An 18576-nucleotide genomic window follows, 5' to 3' on the forward strand; every position below is an offset into this window, starting at 1 on the left:
TGGCAACCAGGACGCCAGGAGAGGAGGAGGGACAGAGAAGCCAAGGAAGAGGTCTTATGCACCTCAGACCTGCCTCCTGCAAGTGAAAGCCAGCAAAATGCTGCGGCCCCCTATAGGGAAAGCATTGAGGCTGGTGTATACCCACCTCCTTTTCCCACCAGTGAAGGGGTCGGATCGGATGCCCCAGGCCAGAGAGGGCTCCTAATGGTAATTTATTATCTTTTTTTCCTCAGTAACTGCAGTCTGATTAGTGATTAGTGTGCACCCACCTGCTGTCTCTGGGCACTCCTCATGTGCCTGGCTCAACTTGAAGTGGGAGACCATTCTACCCAGAAAAGTTGACTGTGGATGAAGTATTTAACAGGCTAACAAGCAATACTAAAAGCAATACTCAAAAAAACAGTTATAAAGCAATAATCTTTTATAACTGGCTTTGTAATGTTTTATAACTGAAGGTGAAGGTCCCCAAGCTACATCACCTATCTAACATTGGATTGTTAGTACAGCGGCTCCGACCTGAGCTGTCAGTTTAGCGGTGTGTACAAGGCTTAATGCTTTGTAATTGTCTTTCCAGCAGTCACAAAGTCAGTTATTATGCAGTATTCACAAAGCCAGTTAGGCCGCGTACACACGCGGGGACTGTTCGCTCACCTTTGTCCGTCAAACAGTTTCAGCGGACAGTCCGCTCAAAATTAGCATGGACGGACTTGCCCACACAAGACGAACGAACAGTCCGCTGAAACCGTGCGCGATGACGTGAACGGCACGTACGACGGGACTAGAAAACGACGTCCTATACACTGCAATGCAACCTTCGGCGTGTAAATTCTTTCTGAGCATGCGCGAGACTTAGTTTGACGAACAAGCCTACACACGGGCGGACTGTCCGCTCAAACCAAGTTTCAGCGGACAGTTTTTCGGAATTTCCGAAAAACTTTGTTCGTCAGACTGTCCGCTGAAACTGTCCGCTGAAGCCCACACACGAGCGGACTGTCCTCCGAAACACTGTTCAGCGGACAAAGTTGAGCGAACAGTCCCCGCGTGTGTACGCGGCCTTACTTGCAGGAATTGGGACTGATCTGAGGTGTGATGTTGCAAAGCTCAGTTGATTTCTTACTATTATTCAAGTGGTTTACAGCATTTGCTTAACTATAAAGATTCCTTTCCGTGTGAAGTTGACAGTTTTTTTTTTTTTTATCGATCTGGCACTCTCAATTTCTTTGAATTTTTTTTCGCACACTATGCCCAAAAGGTTGCCCCTGGATTAGAGCAACCCTCATCTTGTGCTGCTTCATACTATTTTCAGGACTCCACCATCAAAAACGGAACGCTCCCCCTCCCCCGACCACACTTCCTGGACTGCTAAGTCTAATGCCGCATACACACGACTGGACTTTTTGACAGCAAAGGTCAGACGGAACGAGTCCATCAGACAATTAGATCGTGTGTGGGCTCCATCGGACCTTTGCTTGCCAAAAATCCAGTGGACTTTAGAAATAGAACATGTTTTAAATTTTCCCGCTGGACCGAGAAACCTGTTTGTGTGTATGCTAGTCTGACAGACAAAAACCGACGCTAGGGCAGCTATTGGCTACTGGCTATGAACTTCCTTATTCTAGTTCGGTCGTACGTCATCACATTCAAATCCGTCTGACTTTGGTGTGATTGTGTGTGTCCAAGTCCGTTCATTCAGAAAGTCCGCTGGAACTCTGCCAAAAGTCCATCGGGAAGACTGTCGGACCTAGTCCGTCAAAAAGTCCGGTCGTGTGTAGACGGCATAAGATGCCAGGGCCTACTTTTTGTCCCAGTCCGGGCCTGTTGCCCAATATTGTTGCCATTCACAGAACACCTTCATTTGTTCAGGGAATACAGGAGTTTCTTTGAATGGAAGAAGAGGTCATCACTCCTCCCCTTCACCTTGTCCAATCAAGGGATTTCTTGTATTTTTAAATAAATAGCAGTACTGAGAAAGTGACTCCCTATTGTAAGCTGCTTGGCACAGAACCTGGAAAATCGCAGTGATCAATGATTGTCAGCTTCTCAGTGGCCCTTCAGATATCAGAGTAGCATACTTACATTGGGCCAAAGGAAGTATATGATTAGGATCATACCTGTTATAGATTGGATAGGACTGGTTACAGTCCACATCCCTGGTGCATAGAGTGAAATACGGGTTCCTCAAAAGTGGGATTTTAATGGACCATAAGCACTGGTTAGACTTGTAAAAACACAAATGTATTAATAATGAATACATCTGTATTTTAACAAGTCTAATGACTGCATATGGTCCATTACGATCATACCTGGACTTCAGCAATAAGGGGAATGAGCAGTGGTTATGGGCTGGGTGGATTTTTCATCGGTAGCCTTCTGCTGAGCACAGACAAGCATGTCATGAAGAGTGTACCCCAAGGCTTGTGTTATGTCACATTAGGTAAGGAGTTAAGGGTTCTGCTGCGCTAGGAAAAGAGAACTCACTGGGGAAGATACATTGTGAAATCCTCTAAAATGCAGGTTGCATTTTAAAAAGCCCTGTGTGTGAACAATATTTAGACTCCCTACTTCCCAACTACAAACACAGCCACTATACATATATGCAGTGGATAGATAACTGTTTGTTATACTGTGAACCAGGGGCATTCCTAGGTCTACAAAAGATCTGGGGCTAGAGCCCATAGCAGCGTAGTAAAGAAAGTCACACGCTTGGGCGGGCATACACATGTATATGACATACGTACATACGTGTGTGTGTGTGTGTATGTGTGTGTATATATCCCCAGACAGCTCTCCTTACATCAGGGTCCCCAGAGAGATCCCCTCCCCTTGAAATCCCTGCAGGGACTCGGGCTATGGGCCCCAGATTCGGGGGTATAGCCCCAAAAACCACCCCCTAGCAACGCCACTGCTGTGAACTCTACCATGGATGGCTCATAACTGGGCTAATGCAATCAACATTCCATTCCAGACTAAATGGAGTCAAGAGGAAAAGGCAGACTGATTACACACATTTCAGGTCTATTTGGGAATAAGTAAAAGAGGTGCTCAATGCCCATCACCACTTTTATAGTATAAACCAGGACTATGGTTAGAATACTACCTGCATCTCTCCTGCTCCGGAAATGGCTGTGTCAAGGTCTAAATAGGATCCCCAACCCACATCTAGTATAACTGGACCTTTTCATTTCATAGGGCACTGGTGCAGCTTCACAAAGTGTATGAAACCCCCAAATTTTTTTTATAATAAATACCCTGTAAAAGCAAGATGCATATACTCACTTATTCTAAGGGCGCACCAGTTCAGTCACATGATTGGCTCCCTACATCCGGCTTTAGGAGACAGGAGGAACGGCCAACAATGGATGCCCCATAGTAAGCCTATGAGTGACGTCACCACACAGACATTTCATCCATTGTCAATGTTCTCTCCTCTCCCCTGAAGCCAGTGGCTGGGGACATCACATGACTGTAGCACCCTGAGAAAAGATAAGTCTATGCATCTGTGTTAAGGAGCTATTTTAGGAGTTTAGAAGGAGGCGAGAGCAGTTTTAAAGTAATTGTAAAATCTCACATTTTTTTTCTTTTAAAATAACGAAAATGCCATACTTACCTGCTCTGTACCTCTTCTTTCCTGGTCCCCTGCCGACACTCCAGGCTATTCCTCTATTTGGTGTGTCCCCCTCATTCCAAAGCATCACTGTGTGTGTCTATAGACAAATGCAGCTTCCCCCCTCCCCACTCACAGGTCTCGACTGACTCCTGCTACTGCCCAAGTCCCTGTAAAAAAAAAGGCTGACATGATCAGATAAGTGTTTAAAGAGGGGATGGGAATAGTTAGTGGGGTGATTTTTACCTTAATGCAGGGAATGCATTACGGTAAAAACACTAAAGCCCCAAACACACGATCGGACTTTCCGTCAACAAAACTGTGGAATTTTGTTCGAAGGGTGTTGGCTCAAACTTGTCTTGCATACACACGGTCACACAAATGTTGGCCACCAATTACTAAAGTAGTGACGTAGTAGACGTACTATGTGGTTTTTCAGCTCTTTAGCTCCACCCTTTGGGCTCCTTCTGCAAATTTTGTGTTAGTAGAAGTTTGGTGAGTGTTGATTCACGCTTTTCTTTTCGTCTTTTTCATTTCATGGTTTTCAGTTTGTTTCTGAATGGCTGTTCGTCAACCAGATATGTCGCGGAATCGGAGGAGATAACGTGTTATTTAGTATTGGCCTTGGCGTTATTGCTTTGACATTATTTTTTTGTTTGAATAATGATTTGATTTCATTTATATTTTCTATATTTTTGGATGCATAGAATTCACTTTTTGGTTAAGTTCTATTGGCAGATAGCATGTCTAATTTTTTTATTTTTATTTTTTAATGTACAAATAAAAAAATAAAAAAAATAATATTCTTCTTGATATCACTAGAAAAAAAAGCCTTTGAAAATGTATTTGCAATAACTCCATCAGTATCACCAGCAGAGCAGCGTCATTATTATTCCATTAAAGCGGAGGTCCACCCTAAAATGGACCTCCGCTCATCGGAATCCCCCCCCCCTCCGGCGCCACAATCGGCACCTTTCAGGGGGGAGGGGGGTGCAGTTACCTCAATAATCCAGGTAACTGCACCCACTTCCGGGCTAGCTCTCTGCGGAACGAGCGTAGGTTACGCCCCCGTTCCGCAAGCGCCCGCCCCCTTCAGCAAGTGCCCCGCTGCCTGCTGGGAAACACACAGCTCCCAGAGGCAGCGGGGACCGTCCGGATTGCGCCGCGCGGCTCGCGCATGCGCAGTAGGGAACCGGGAAATGAAGCCGAAAGGCTCCATTTCCTGATTCCCATACCCAAGATGGCGGCGGGACCCGGCAGCCGAGCGAGCGATCGGCTTCGGGTGCCGACATCGCGGGCGTGCTGGACAGGTAAGTGTCACTATTTAAAAGTCAGCAGCTGCAGTATTTGTAGCTGCTGGCTTTTAAAAAAAAAAAAAAAAAACGCGGAGTCCCGGTGGACTCCCGCTTTAACCACTTCCTGACCAGCGCACGACGATGTACGTCGACAGAATGGCACGGGCAGGCATATTGGCGTACAGGTACGTCCAATATTCAATGCCGCCCTGCCATCGGGAGCGTGCCGCCGGCGGCGCGCTCCCACGCTGGTCGGGACCCCCAGTGAGTCCGGTCGCGGGACCCGCAGACTCGATCGCCGCGGGCATCCCCGCGATCGTCTCACGGAGCGGCCGAATGGAGGAAATGCTGTGTAAACAGCATTTCTCCATTCTGCCTAGCAACTAGTGACGCTGATCTCTGCTCCATGTGATTGGAGCAAGATCAGTGTTCACTAAATGAAAGCCCAACCCCCCCACAGTTAGTAAAACACCCCTAGGAACACTTAACCCCTACACTGCCACCCACTGGTTAACCCTTTCACTGCCAGTGTCATTTACACAGGAATCACTGCATTTATATAGCAGTGATTACTGTATAAATGACAATGGTCCCAAAAATGTGTCAAAAATGTCCGATGGGTCCCCCACAATGTCGCAGTCACAATAAAAATCGCTGATCGCCGCCATTACTAGTAAAAAAAAAAAATAATAAAAAATTATTAATAAAAATGCTATAAAACTATCCCTATTTTGTAAACGCTATAACTTTTGCGCAAACAAATCAATAATCGCTTATTGCGATTTTTTTTTACCAAAAATATGTAGAAGAATACGTATCGGCCTAAACTGAGGGAAAAAAATGTTTTTTTATATATTTTTGGGGGATATTTATTATAACAAAAAGTAGAAAATAATGCGTTTTTTTCAAAATTGTCGCTCTATTTTTGGTTATAGTGCAAAAAATAAAAACCGCAGAGGTGATCAAATACCACCAAAAGAAACTCTATTTGTGGGAAAAAAAGGACGTCAATTTTGTTTGGGAGCCACGTCGCACGACCGCGCAATTGTCAGTTAAAGCGACGCAGTGCCGAATCGCAAAAAGGGGTCTGGTCTTTGACCAGCAAATTGGTCCGGTCTGCAAGTGGTTAAAGAAGAATAGAATATGCGCTGCATTTGGAGATTTCATAATTTTCCACATCACGAATAGTGATGGACGAACTTCCGACGGGACGTTTCGCGAACGCGAAACGCGAACGGGCACAAACGTTCGCGAAAACGACCGTTCGCCGCGGGCTCCATTGACTTCAATGGGAGGCGAATTTCGCAAACCTTTAGGTCGAATTTGCGGCCACGGGGTAATTATTAGGGGGTAGCACGTAGTCCCACCACCTGGACAATAGCATAATACATGTATGAGGTGAATTTGGGATCGATAACTACAAGCATTTTTTTTTTATTTGGGAAATTGTTCTGACAATTCAGGACTATGGAGCTAATGAAGGCAATGGAGGAGAGGGAAGGTCAGGGACCAGGGTAGGCAAACAAGAGGGTGCAGGAGATACAGAGCACTGACAGCAGCACCGTAATACAGAGCACTGACATCAGCACCGTGACATACAGCGCTGACAGCAGCTCCGTGACATACAGCGCTGACAGCAGCTCCGTGACATACAGCGCTGACAGCAGCTCCGTGACATACAGCGCTGACAGCAGCTCCGTGACATACAGCGCTGACAGCAGCTCCGTGACATACAGCGCTGACAGCAGCACCGTGACATACAGCGCTGACAGCAGCTCCGTGACATACAGCGCTGACAGCAGCTCCGTGACATACAGCGCTGACAGCAGCTCCGTGACATACAGCACTGACAGCAGCTCCGTGACATACAGCGCTGACAGCAGCTCCGTGACATACAGCGCTGACAGCAGCACCGTGACATACAGCGCTGACAGCAGCTCCGTGACATACAGCGCTGACAGCAGCTCCGTGACATACAGCGCTGACAGCAGCTCCGTGACATACAGCACTGACAGCAGCTCCGTGACATACAGCGCTGACAGCAGCTCCGTGACATACAGCGCTGACAGCAGCACCGTGACATACAGCGCTGACAGCAGCTCCGTGACATACAGCGCTGACAGCAGCACCGTGACATACAGCGCTGACAGCAGCTCCGTGACATACAGCGCTGACAGCAGCTCCGTGACATACAGCGCTGACAGCAGCACCGTGACATACAGCGCTGACAGCAGCTCCGTGACATACAGCGCTGACAGCAGCTCCGTGACATACAGCGCTGACAGCAGCTCCGTGACATACAGCGCTGACAGCAGCTCCGTGACATACAGCGCTGACAGCAGCTCCGTGACATACAGCGCTGACAGCAGCACCGTGACATACAGCGCTGACAGCAGCTCCGTGACATACAGCGCTGACAGCAGCTCCGTGACATACAGCGCTGACAGCAGCTCCGTGACATACAGCGCTGACAGCAGCTCCGTGACATACAGCGCTGACAGCAGCTCCGTGACATACAGCGCTGACAGCAGCTCCGTGACATACAGCGCTGACAGCAGCTCCGTGACATACAGCGCTGACAGCAGCACCGTAAGCAGCCCCAGGAGGAAGTCAGCACAGCACAGGGATGGTGTGATCCCCTCATAATAAGAACCCCCAGGAGGAAGTCAGCACAGCACAGGGATGGTGTGATCCCCTCATAATAAGAACCCCCAGGAGGAAGTCAGCACAGCACAGGGATGGTGTGATCCCCTCATAATAAGAACCCCCAGGAGGAAGTCAGCACAGCACAGGGATGGTGGGAGCCCCTCATAATAAGAACACCCAGGAGGAAGTCAGCACAGCACAGGGATGGTGGGAACCCCTCATAATAAGCAGCCCCAGTAGAAATATGACACCGCTCAACCTCTTCAAAGAGGAGGGTAGGGGCATATAGTACGGTGTGCTTTTTTGGGTCAGGGAAGTGAGCCAAATGAATTAAGAAGGTCTGTGTGCTTGATTCCAAAAATTGTTTATAGACATATACATGGTCTACTGATCACATGTGTTGAATTCCTCCGAGATCCATGCCTCATTCATTTTTAGAAATGTGAGGTAGTTAACACTGTGGTGAGCTAGGCGAGTACGCTTATCGGTCACAATCCCCCCTGCTGCGCTGAACGTCCTTTCGGACAGGACACTGGATGAGGGGCAAGCCAACAGTTCGATTGCAAATTGGGCAAGCTCTGGCCAGAGGTCAAGCCTGCCCACCCAGTAGTCTAGGGGTTCATCACTCCTCAGAGCGTCCACATCGGCCGTTAACCCAATGTAGTCGGACACCTGACGGTCTAGGCGTTCCCTGATGCTGGATCCGGATGACACCTGTCGATGGGTCGGCTGAAAGAATGACCTCATATCCGAAGTCACCAACACATCTTCAAACCGGCCTCTTCTTGCAGGCGCTGTTGGATTGGTACCCGCAAATCCTTCTCTGGGAGTGGGAATTGCTCCTCTGCCAGCGCACGCAAAAGCAGAATGCAGCATTTCTCGAAGCAAGGCCTGGAAGTGCTGCATTCTGACAGCCCTCTGCGACGGCGGTAACATTTCCGCCATTTTGTGTTTGTACCGGGGGTCTAAGTACGTTGCCACCCAGTACTGGTCCTTGACCCTCATGCTTTTTATACGGGGGTCCCTATTAAAACACTGGAGCATGAAGGCCCCCATTTGCACTAAAGTGGAAGCGGTGTGGTGGCCTGGCTCCTGCTCATCATCCAGGATAATGTCGTCCTCTTCATTCTCCTCTCCCCATCCTCGCACAACAGGGATCCCAGAAAGGTTTAAAGCATGCTCTTCTTGCTCCTGCTCATCCGCCCCGGCACCATCCTCCTCTGACTCCTCATCAGACTCCTGTTGTTGACTTGTCTCAGATAGAGTAGCCCCCCCTGGGAATTCATCCAGCATTGCGACTTCCTCATCTTCCCGCTCCTGCTCCTCCACAGCCTGATCAATGACACGACGCAATGCACGCTCCAGAAAGAAGGCATAAGGTACCATGTCACTGATGGCGCCATGGCTGCGACTGACCAGTTTGGTGATCTCCTCAAATGGCCGCAGAAGTCTGCATGTGTCGCGCATGAGCAGCCACTGGCGCGGTGAAAAAAAACCCAGCTCCCCAGAACCGTTTCTTTCGCAGAGTTCATACAGGTAGACGTTAACTGCACGTTTCTGCTGGAGCAGCCTATCAAGCATATAGAAGGTTGAGTTCCATCGCGTCGGGCAATCGCAAATAAGACGTCTGACCGGCAGATGGTGTCGCCGCTGAATGTCAGCAAGGCGAGCCATGGCCGTGTAAGATCTTCTGAAATGGGCCGAGATTTTCCTTGCCTGCCGCAAGATGTCCTGGACCCCAGGGTATTTGACAAGGAATCGCTGCACGACCAAGTTTAAGACGTGTGCCATGCACGGCACGTGCGTGATTTTGCCCTGTTTCAATGCGCTAAGCAGATTGGCACCGTTGTCACACACCACTTTACCAACTGTCAAATTGAGCGGTGTTAGCCACTCATCTGCCTGTGAACGCAAAGCTGAAAGGAGTGCCGGGCCAGTGTGGCTCTTTGCTTCCAGGCACAACAGACGCAGCACGGCATGGCAACGTCTCACCTGGCATGTGGAATAGGTTCTGGGGAGCTTGGGCGGTGCAGTGGAAGAGACGCTAGCAGCGGAAAAGGAGGAGGCAGCTGAGGAGGAGAGGGAGGAGGATGGAGTAGGAGGAGGAGAAGAAGAGTCAGGCCTGCATGCAATCCGTGGCGGTAAAACCAAATCTACACGGGTGCCACGGGTTACATGCTTGACGGCCGTCAGAAGGTTCACCCAGTGGGCAGTAAAACTGATATACCTTCCCTGCCCGTGTTTGCTAGACCACGTGTCTGTGGTCAGATGTATCTTGGCACCGACACTGTGTGCCAGAGATACATTCACTTGCCGCTGAACATGGCCATATAGCTCTGGGATGCCCTTCTCTGAGAAATACTTCCTTCCTGGGACCTTCCATTGTGGTGTTCCAATGGCCACAAATTTGCGAAAGGCCTCCGAGTCCACCAGTTTATATGGCAGTAGTTGGCGGGCTATGAGTTCTGACAAGCCAGCCGCCAACCGTTGGGCAAGAGGGTTATCCGGCGTCATAATTTTTTTACGCTCAAACATTAGGCCCACGGAAGCCTGCCTTTTTGCAGAAAAATGTGAGCTTGGCGTGATGGAAGGTGGAGTGGAGGACAATTGTGAGGAGAGAGGAGAAGGAGAAGTAGAAGACGAGGCTGGACGGTGAGAGCCTGCAGTGTGGCTTTGTGTGTTCCGTTGCTCCCACTGGGCTCGGTGATGGCTGCTCATGTGCCTTCTTAAGGCGGTCGTCCCTAGGTGAGTATTGGGCTTACCGCGACTAACGCGTTGACTGCAAAGATTGCAGATGGCAACGCTATTGTCAGCAGCGGACACGTTAAAAAAAGCCCACACTGCGGAGCCATGTGCCGGTGTCCTGGGAGCGCCAGATGTGACCGTACATGGTCGATGACTCGCTCCTGATACATTTGCAGTCTGCTTTGTCCCTGCTGTGCAATGTAAGTCATTGCTGCTTCTCCTCCCTATCTGCTGGTCCATATCTCCCTCTGAACTCCCCTCCTCTTCCTCTCTTGTGGGCACCCACGTGACATCACTAGACACGTCATCATCAACGTCACCTTCCCCACCGCTATAAGTAGAGTAGGCAGCAACACCGGGGACCAACCTCCTCCTTGGGCTGATCTGGGTACTGGCGTCAGACTGCTGAGTAGCGCTTGTTGCTACCTCCTCTTCCTGATCCAATACCAAGAGTGGCTGCGCATCAGAAATGTCCTCTTGATATGGATCGGAAAATAATTCCAGTGACTCAAGCGGAAGGTATGTGGTGGTGGTGGTGGTGGTCGTGTTGTTGGTGGTAGTGTCTTTGGGGGTGCACATAGCAGAGAGTGAAGAAGAGGGTGCAGATCGAGAGGATGAGGAGGGTGCAGAAGAATAAGGCTGAGTGAGCCACTCAACCAAGTCTGGTGCGTCCTTTAAAGTAATTGAACGCACCTTCTGCAACTTCCCACTTTGGCTCAAGGCTGTTGCTCCTGCCCTACCCCTACCACCCCTGCGGAAGGGCCTGCCTCTTCCTCTGCCTGTCATTTTTTAAATCACCCTGTGACAAAACTCTTAGTCCCTATACCGCTGAAGGACTGCTGCAGTATAGGGCAGCGGTCAGCAGTAGTGCACGTCAACCCTATGTATTGTGGACCGATAGCGGTCCTTACAGAACAGCAGACTGTACTGCACTCAGGCCTATGTACCGTAGCACCCTATACCAAGTTACCAGTCCTTATAAAAACTTTTGTGGACCAAGCAGGTTGTGTGTTAGTGATTAGCAGACTGTACGTCAGTCCCTATACCAATGAAGGACTGCTGCAGTATAGGGCAGCGGTCAGCAGTAGTGCACGGCAACCCTATGTATTGTGGACCGATAGCGGTCCTTACAGAACAGCAGACTGTACTGCACTCAGGCCTATGTACCGTAGCACCCTATACCAAGTTACCAGTCCTTATAAAAACTTTTGTGGACCAAGCAGGTTGTGTGTTAGTGATTAGCAGACTGTACGTCAGTCCCTATACCAATGAAGGACTGCTGCAGTATAGGGCAGCGGTCAGCAGTAGTGCACGGCAACCCTATGTATTGTGGACCGATAGCGGTCCTTACAGAACAGCAGACTGTACTGCACTCAGGCCTATGTACCGTAGCACCCTATACCAAGTTACCAGTCCTTATAAAAACTTTTGTGGACCAAGCAGGTTGTGTGTTAGTGATTAGCAGACTGTACGTCAGTCCCTATACCAATGAAGGACTGCTGCAGTATAGGGCAGCGGTCAGCAGTAGTGCACGGCAACCCTATGTATTGTGGACCGATAGCGGTCCTTACAGAACAGCAGACTGTACTGCACTCAGGCCTATGTACCGTAGCACCCTATACCAAGTTACCAGTCCTTATAAAAACTTTTGTGGACCAAGCAGGTTGTGTGTTAGTGATTAGCAGACTGTACGTCAGTCCCTATACCAATGAAGGACTGCTGCAGTATAGGGCAGCGGTCAGCAGTAGTGCACGGCAACCCTATGTATTGTGGACCGATAGCGGTCCTTACAGAACAGCAGACTGTAACGCACTCAGGCCTATGTACCGTAGCACCCTATACCAAGTTACCAGTCCTTATAAGAACTTTTGTGGACCAAGCAGGTTGTGTGTTAGTGATTAGCAGACTGTACGTCAGTCCCTATACCAATGAAGGACTGCTGCAGTATAGGGCAGCGGTCAGCAGTAGTGCACGGCAACCCTATGTATTGTGGACCGATAGCGGTCCTTACAGAACAGCAGACTGTACTGCACTCAGGCCTATGTACCGTAGCACCCTATACCAAGTTACCAGTCCTTATAAGAACTTTTGTGGACCAAGCAGGTTGTGTGTTAGTGTTTAGCAGACTGTGCGTCAGTCCCTATACCGCTGAAGGACTGCTGCAGTATAGGGCAGCGGTCAGCAGTAGTGCACGGCAACCCTATGTATTGTGGACCGATAGCGGTCCTTACAGAACAGCAGACTGTACTGCACTCAGGCCTATGTACCGTAGCACCCTATACCAAGTTACCAGTCCTTATAAGAACTTTTGTGGACCAAGCAGGTTGTGTGTTAGTGTTTAGCAGACTGTGCATCAGTCCCTATACCGCTGAAGGACTGCTGCAGTATAGGGCAGCGGTCAGCAGTAGTGCACGTCAACCCTATGTATTGTGGACCGATAGCGGTCCTTACAGAACAGCAGACTGTACTGCACTCAGGCCTATGTACCGTAGCACCCTATACCAAGTTACCAGTCCTTATAAGAACTTTTGTGGACCAAGCAGGTTGTGTGTTAGTGATTAGCAGACTGTACGTCAGTCCCTATACCAATGAAGGACTGCTGCAGTATAGGGCAGCGGTCAGCAGTAGTGCACGGCAACCCTATGTATTGTGGACCGATAGCGGTCCTTACAGAACAGCAGACTGTAACGCACTCAGGCCTATGTACCGTAGCACCCTATACCAAGTTACCAGTCCTTATAAGAACTTTTGTGGACCAAGCAGGTTGTGTGTTAGTGATTAGCAGACTGTACGTCAGTCCCTATACCAATGAAGGACTGCTGCAGTATAGGGCAGCGGTCAGCAGTAGTGCACGGCAACCCTATGTATTGTGGACCGATAGCGGTCCTTACAGAACAGCAGACTGTACTGCACTCAGGCCTATGTACCGTAGCACCCTATACCAAGTTACCAGTCCTTATAAGAACTTTTGTGGACCAAGCAGGTTGTGTGTTAGTGTTTAGCAGACTGTGCGTCAGTCCCTATACCGCTGAAGGACTGCTGCAGTATAGGGCAGCGGTCAGCAGTAGTGCACGGCAACCCTATGTATTGTGGACCGATAGCGGTCCTTACAGAACAGCAGACTGTACTGCACTCAGGCCTATGTACCGTAGCACCCTATACCAAGTTACCAGTCCTTATAAGAACTTTTGTGGACCAAGCAGGTTGTGTGTTAGTGATTAGCAGACTGTACGTCAGTCCCTATACCAATGAAGGACTGCTGCAGTATAGGGCAGCGGTCAGCAGTAGTGCACGGCAACCCTATGTATTGTGGACCGATAGCGGTCCTTACAGAACAGCAGACTGTACTGCACTCAGGCCTATGTACCGTAGCACCCTATACCAAGTTACCAGTCCTTATAAGAACTTTTGTGGACCAAGCAGGTTGTGTGTTAGTGTTTAGCAGACTGTGCGTCAGTCCCTATACCGCTGAAGGACTGCTGCAGTATAGGGCAGCGGTCAGCAGTAGTGCACGGCAACCCTATGTATTGTGGACCGATAGCGGTCCTTACAGAACAGCAGACTGTACTGCACTCAGGCCTATGTACCGTAGCACCCTATACCAAGTTACCAGTCCTTATAAGAACTTTTGTGGACCAAGCAGGTTGTGTGTTAGTGTTTAGCAGACTGTGCGTCAGTCCCTATACCGCTGAAGGACTGCTGCAGTATAGGGCAGCGGTCAGCAGTAGTGCACGGCAACCCTATGTATTGTGGACCGATAGCGGTCCTTACAGAACAGCAGACTGTACTGCACTCAGGCCTATGTACCGTAGCACCCTATACCAAGTTACCAGTCCTTATAAGAACTTTTGTGGACCAAGCAGGTTGTGTGTTAGTGATTAGCAGACTGTACGTCAGTCCCTATACCAATGAAGGACTGCTGCAGTATAGGGCAGCGGTCAGCAGTAGTGCACGGCAACCCTATGTATTGTGGACCGATAGCGGTCCTTACAGAACAGCAGACTGTAACGCACTCAGGCCTATGTACCGTAGCACCCTATACCAAGTTACCAGTCCTTATAAGAACTTTTGTGGACCAAGCAGGTTGTGTGTTAGTGATTAGCAGACTGTACGTCAGTCCCTATACCAATGAAGGACTGCTGCAGTATAGGGCAGCGGTCAGCAGTAGTGCACGGCAACCCTATGTATTGTGGACCGATAGCGGTCCTTACAGAACAGCAGACTGTAACGCACTCAGGCCTATGTACCGTAGCACCCTATACCAAGTTACCAGTCCTTATAAGAACTTTTGTGGACCAAGCAGGTTGTGTGTTAGTGATTAGCAGACTGTACGTCAGTCCCTATACCAATGAAGGACTGCTGCAGTATAGGGCAGCGGTCAGCAGTAGTGCACGGCAACCCTATGTATTGTGGACCGATAGCGGTCCTTACAGAACAGCAGACTGTACTGCACTCAGGCCTATGTACCGTAGCACCCTATACCAAGTTACCAGTCCTTATAAGAACTTTTGTGGACCAAGCAGGTTGTGTGTTAGTGTTTAGCAGACTGTGCGTCAGTCCCTATACCGCTGAAGGACTGCTGCAGTATAGGGCAGCGGTCAGCAGTAGTGCACGTCAACCCTATGTATTGTGGACCGATAGCGGTCCTTACAGAACAGCAGACTGTACTGCACTCAGGCCTATGTACCGTAGCACCCTATACCAAGTTACCAGTCCTTATAAGAACTTTTGTGGACCAAGCAGGTTGTGTGTTAGTGTTTAGCAGACTGTGCGTCAGTCCCTATACCGCTGAAGGACTGCTGCAGTATAGGGCAGCGGTCAGCAGTAGTGCACGGCAACCCTATGTATTGTGGACCGATAGCGGTCCTTACAGAACAGCAGACTGTACTGCACTCAGGCCTATGTACCGTAGCACCCTATACCAAGTTACCAGTCCTTATAAGAACTTTTGTGGACCAAGCAGGTTGTGTGTTAGTGATTAGCAGACTGTACGTCAGTCCCTATACCAATGAAGGACTGCTGCAGTATAGGGCAGCGGTCAGCAGTAGTGCACGGCAACCCTATGTATTGTGGACCGATAGCGGTCCTTACAGAACAGCAGACTGTAACGCACTCAGGCCTATGTACCGTAGCACCCTATACCAAGTTACCAGTCCTTATAAGAACTTTTGTGGACCAAGCAGGTTGTGTGTTAGTGATTAGCAGACTGTACGTCAGTCCCTATACCAATGAAGGACTGCTGCAGTATAGGGCAGCGGTCAGCAGTAGTGCACGGCAACCCTATGTATTGTGGACCGATAGCGGTCCTTACAGAACAGCAGACTGTAACGCACTCAGGCCTATGTACCGTAGCACCCTATACCAAGTTACCAGTCCTTATAAGAACTTTTGTGGACCAAGCAGGTTGTGTGTTAGTGATTAGCAGACTGTACGTCAGTCCCTATACCAATGAAGGACTGCTGCAGTATAGGGCAGCGGTCAGCAGTAGTGCACGGCAACCCTATGTATTGTGGACCGATAGCGGTCCTTACAGAACAGCAGACTGTACTGCACTCAGGCCTATGTACCGTAGCACCCTATACCAAGTTACCAGTCCTTATAAGAACTTTTGTGGACCAAGCAGGTTGTGTGTTAGTGTTTAGCAGACTGTGCGTCAGTCCCTATACCGCTGAAGGACTGCTGCAGTATAGGGCAGCGGTCAGCAGTAGTGCACGTCAACCCTATGTATTGTGGACCGATAGCGGTCCTTACAGAACAGCAGACTGTACTGCACTCAGGCCTATGTACCGTAGCACCCTATACCAAGTTACCAGTCCTTATAAGAACTTTTGTGGACCAAGCAGGTTGTGTGTTAGTGTTTAGCAGACTGTGCGTCAGTCCCTATACCGCTGAAGGACTGCTGCAGTATAGGGCAGCGGTCAGCAGTAGTGCACGGCAACCCTATGTATTGTGGACCGATAGCGGTCCTTACAGAACAGCAGACTGTACTGCACTCAGGCCTATGTACCGTAGCACCCTATACCAAGTTACCAGTCCTTATAAGAACTTTTGTGGACCAAGCAGGTTGTGTGTTAGTGATTAGCAGACTGTACGTCAGTCCCTATACCAATGAAGGACTGCTGCAGTATAGGGCAGCGGTCAGCAGTAGTGCACGGCAACCCTATGTATTGTGGACCGATAGCGGTCCTTACAGAACAGCAGACTGTACCGCACCCAAGCCTATGTACCGTAGCACCCTAGACAGACCAAGTTACCAGTCCTGATAAAGAGCTTTGTGGAACAAGTGAGTTGTGAATGATTAGCAGACTGCAGCAGAAGGGCAGCAGTCAAGTATAATATTCTTTCTATATTTGGAAGAAAGAATATTATACGTGTACAAGCCTATTACCGTACCACTGATACCAGTCCTGAAAAGAACCTTTGTGGAACTAATAGTAACAGCAAGTCTTTAAAATTATCCTCACTGCCTGACAACACTGCTTCCTGCCTGTCCCTATACAAATTGGCAAAAAAGAGTAGGCTGGAACGATTAGCTGGAACAGCTCTTTTGTGGACCTGATAGTAACAGCTAATGATGATGATGATGATGATGATGAAGAAAGACTAATCTGGCTGAGCTGTCCCTAAAATAGCAGCATACAGCGCTCTGTCCCTTTATCTAAACTGACAAAAGAAACTCAGGCTGCTGACCTAACACCTATACCAGTCCTGAAAAGAACTTTTGTGTACCAAATAGCTAGCGTTTTCTCTGTCCCTACTCCACACAGGATCCTTTCCCTACAGTGACAGAAGAAAGAATGTAAAATGGCCACCGGATCGGGTGTATTTATAGGTTAGGGGGAATGTCCAAGTGTCCATGAGCTGTCATGTCTCAATTGGTTGTCCTGTAACACATGATAAACGTGTCACGAAAGGTTAAAGTTCTTGTATACATTAAACACGTAAGTCCGCCGGGGCGAACGACGGAAAAAGGCGTTCGAACCCGCGGACGGCGAAAGTCGGAAATTCGCCGCGAAACGACCGCCGGGCGAACCGTTCGGCCATCACTAATCACGAATGTTAATTCTCCATTACAAATGCTAGTTTACGAGACCGACTGCTTCTGCTTCCGAGCATGCGTGTTTGTACTTTGGACTTTTGTCTGATGGACTTGTGTACACACGATCTGAAAGTCCGACAACACACATTTGTTGGCGGAAAATTTGAGAACATGCTAGCCAACATTTGCTGGCGGAAAGTCCAACAACAATTGTCTGATGGAGCATACACACAGTTGGACTTTTCGCCAACAAGCTCCCATCCAACATTTCCCGTCGGAAAGTCTGATCGTGTACACGGGGCATAAGGCTTTAGAACCACTTGAAGCTTAGTTGACTTTAGCCTGGAATTCCACTTTAGGAAGCACCTGAGCTGTTCAAAACCAAGAAACTCACAACTGTACATAATCCATCCCCACTAATGCTGTGAGTATGGCATCCCAGATGCAAAGTTGCATTTAAAGAGGAAGTAAACCCTGATGGGTTTACTTCCTCCTTGATTCCTGCAAAGGTAAAGCATAATGGACTACTATGCATCGCATAGTAGCCCATTATGTGTCACTTACCTGACACAGGAGCCAGCGATGTCACCACTGTCCCCTGTAGTCTGGAGCCTCCATCTTCTTGGTGGGTCTCGCTGCTCCGGCGCTGTCATTCGTCGGAGCCGCGATGACGTCACTCCCGTGCATGCGCATGGGAGCCGCCACTCGTGGCATATCGCTGTTAACTGCGGCGCTCAGTGCGCCTGTCTTTCGGGAAATATCTCCTAAAAAATGTAGGTTTAGGAGATATTTCTTAGACCTACAGGTAAGCCTTAATCTAGGCCTACCTGTAGGTCAAAGTTGGTCATAAGGGTTTACAACCACTTTAAACCATCTACTTTCCAGCAGGGTTCTGTGGAACACTAGGCTTCCTCCAGAAATTCCTAGGAGTTCCTTTAAGCTGTGACTGACTAATTTTCCATTTTATGGTGCCTGTAACAGGGCCAATTCTACTTGGCAAAGCAATCAGCATTACATCAATATCATTTTACTATAGCCGTCTGTAAGGGTGGCCTTCTGGCCACCACTGTAAAGGGGGCATACTTCCCAGTAGCCACCAAGGTAAGTGGTATTTTTTTAATTGATCCCCAATGAACTGGTTCTACAGAGGTTCATCAAGACCTGAAAATATTTTTTTTAGTTTCAGGGTTCCTCTGGTGTAAAAAAAAAAAAGGTTAAGAAAAGTTGATTTAAACAGAACAAAATGT

The 18576-nt window shown here is 48.8% G+C and overlaps 1 protein-coding gene across 3 annotated transcripts in view; it reads right to left on the reverse strand.

The window, feature by feature from the left end:
- LAYN (layilin) overlaps positions 1-18576 on the reverse strand; it is a 104440-nt gene that overhangs the window by 82090 nt on the left and 3774 nt on the right. The gene's annotated exons all lie outside the window — the stretch shown is intronic.

Source organism: Lithobates pipiens, unplaced genomic scaffold (assembly GCF_037356315.1).
Source record: "Lithobates pipiens isolate NorthernLeopardFrog02 unplaced genomic scaffold, aLitPip1_a1.2 Scaffold_27, whole genome shotgun sequence".
Lineage (NCBI taxonomy): Eukaryota > Metazoa > Chordata > Amphibia > Anura > Ranidae > Lithobates > Lithobates pipiens.